Here is a 2,620-nt window from a genome sequence, read left to right on the forward strand (position 1 = left end):
TTTCTTTTAAAATTATCTTGTCCATTCATTATATTATAAATTATTAATAAATCAAAAAATATCTAATAATTATATAAATTAATACCCTTAAATACACCTAATAAAATAGTTATAAAAATTAACATAGCTCACGCGAGTTCCTACGCTCCACGGGACCACGACTCTTCGTATATTTCTCCTCCGTTTTGACTCTTCATAGTCGGTTCTTCTTCCAACAATAGCTCACTCTTCATCTTACCCTCAGGTTCGCATCCTTTCGGTTATAACCCTTCATCATAAAGTATTGCTTTTCGTCTTCTTTTAGCTCATTCATTACCCTTCATTTCACATCCTATCCGTTACCATGTTCGCTACTCTTCGTATACCAAAGCAGCTTGTGATTCTGCTATTAAACAATCTTGGTTGTTGCTTTTTTTTTTTAATTTGTGTGCAATTTCAGAATACTCGCCACCCTACCGGAAGAAGAAAACTGTCCTCTTCCTTATAACAAAATTTATCCCCATCATCATCTTCTACCGCTGCGTCACCTTCTTCGCCCTCTCCCTCTGCACGGATGATTCCAGTGATTCTGAAGCCGAAGACGGTGTACGCAATGTCAGTTCCAGGAGGTCAGATCTACTACTAATCCGCACAGGTAAACGTGCCCATCGTGCCACCGAGGGCAAGGAGAGGATGGGAGGATCTTGATGGCGATGTGAGGAAAGCTGAGGATATTGAAGAAGATGAGATGCTTCCACCTCATGAGATTGTGGCGAGGGTTGTTTCCACGGAGTCACCTTTGACCACTTTCTCGATGCTGGAAGGACTCGAGAGGACGCTCGAGGATAAGATGCTTAAATCTATTTTCATTATTTAATGACTTTTTATTTTGAAGAGCTGCACTATGCTTTTCCTGGTTTGCTGTATCTTTTTATTTTCCATTCAGATTCTGCAATAAACATTTTTTTTGGGAGTCATTTTGAAATCATTTTACTTCAATATTCTGTTGCAAGGACTCTATCCATAATTCTGCTGCCTACCTATCGGCTGCTCAACCAGTTTTTGGCCTCCTGTGCTTCTCACTTTTGTGGCTGAATTAGAGGCTAGCTGAGTGTAATTGTACGATATCCTTAATATGATCATGAACAGCTTTTTGCATATTGTGATCTTGTTGAGGGCAAATATGACCACTGCATATGATTATCATGATTTACATCCTTACAAGCTTATATAAGTTTGTTTGTTCTCTTTATTCTTTTCATTTGATTTCTCCAGTTGATTATCATGCCTCATATGCTTGCTTATTACTTATGTTTTGTCCTTGAACGCAAAATAGCTCAAGGACAATCCATCAATTTCATACCAATATCACAAAATAATGCACTATAACTTTGCAATTTTCACTACAGGGCTTAAAAAGACAAAATAAAGAATGTTATATATGCTAATTCTGAGTCACATATAATGTATCTTTTTTTTTTTATGATATTTTTGTTATTTTTTATTGCTTTGTTTCTGATTTTTTATCTCAAGGGTTTCGGCATGAGTTATTTTAAAATAGGTCTATAATTTTCTTTGCATTTTAGAATATATCATTCTGCTAGCTGAATGAAAACCAGTTGATTTTAACTGATGAGTCTTTACAGTCGAGGAGAATTGGTGATTTATATTGATGCAAGTAAAAAAAATATGCTAATGCAGGACAATGCATAGCACAACACTATTTTTAGCGTTTATGTATAATAATATGTTGTGTTTCTTTCTTTCACATATTTTATTTTAATATCTATTTTAAAATTTCATGTTAATTATCTTTGTACCTATCTTAAAGATAATTTAACAAAAAACTGATAGCGATGGGTTTTGTATTTATTATATTTTATTTGAAATGAACATTATTTAAATTTTGATTAATTAATTATATCTTAGATTAATCATAAAGCAAATTTGACAATTATAAAGCCTTTATTAATTAAATCTGGGTTAGAATATTCTGATCTAAATTTTTGTATATTGATGTTTTTGTCATATGCTTATATTGAACCGTGTTTATTTCAGATCCTCCTAAAGCTCTTCATGAAATAATTCTAAATAAAAAATCTCATAATTATTTGTAAAACATATCTTAATTCTTACATGCATAGCTAGAATGCACTCCTTTTTTATAGAATTGTCCTTGCCTCTTCTATTTTAGGAATAATTAAAATATTTATCAATATGAAATTGATCAATGAATATTCTACATTTCATTAATTTTGATTTCACCATTCTAAAATGACTCATAATTCAACCCTAACCCTCACTATTATAGGTAATTAGCATGTGATTATTATTATAACTATAGTGTATAATGATGATTATCATCATCATAATAAATTTCTTAATTTGCATTATTCACATATTTAAATTGATGCATAATCAAAATCTCTTAGTTGAACTAATAATTCATTTGTGTTGTTTTTTATTATATATTTATATGAATGTAAAATTTACGTTTAAAACATTATTTACGTGCATTTAATGCACGTGCAATAAAACTAGTAAGAAAAACGTCACAATCTAAGTCTTATTCTCTATTAGAGCTTTCATGTACAAAAATTATAAAAAAAAAAATAAAAAAGAAATCATAATTTTTTTAGTA

General features: G+C 31.0%; 1 long non-coding RNA gene across 1 annotated transcript; it reads left to right on the top strand.

Moving 5' to 3' along the window:
• The first annotated feature begins 131 nt into the window (after positions 1-131).
• Positions 132-956, top strand: LOC110095847. The gene is made up of 2 exons (XR_002303017.2): positions 132-244; positions 440-956. It is a non-coding gene; the product is annotated as an uncharacterized LOC110095847 (long non-coding RNA).
• The last annotated feature ends 1,664 nt before the right edge of the window (positions 957-2,620 follow it).

The sequence above is a fragment of the Dendrobium catenatum genome, unplaced genomic scaffold (assembly GCF_001605985.2).
Source record: "Dendrobium catenatum unplaced genomic scaffold, ASM160598v2 original_scaffold_168638, whole genome shotgun sequence".
Lineage (NCBI taxonomy): Eukaryota > Viridiplantae > Streptophyta > Magnoliopsida > Asparagales > Orchidaceae > Dendrobium > Dendrobium catenatum.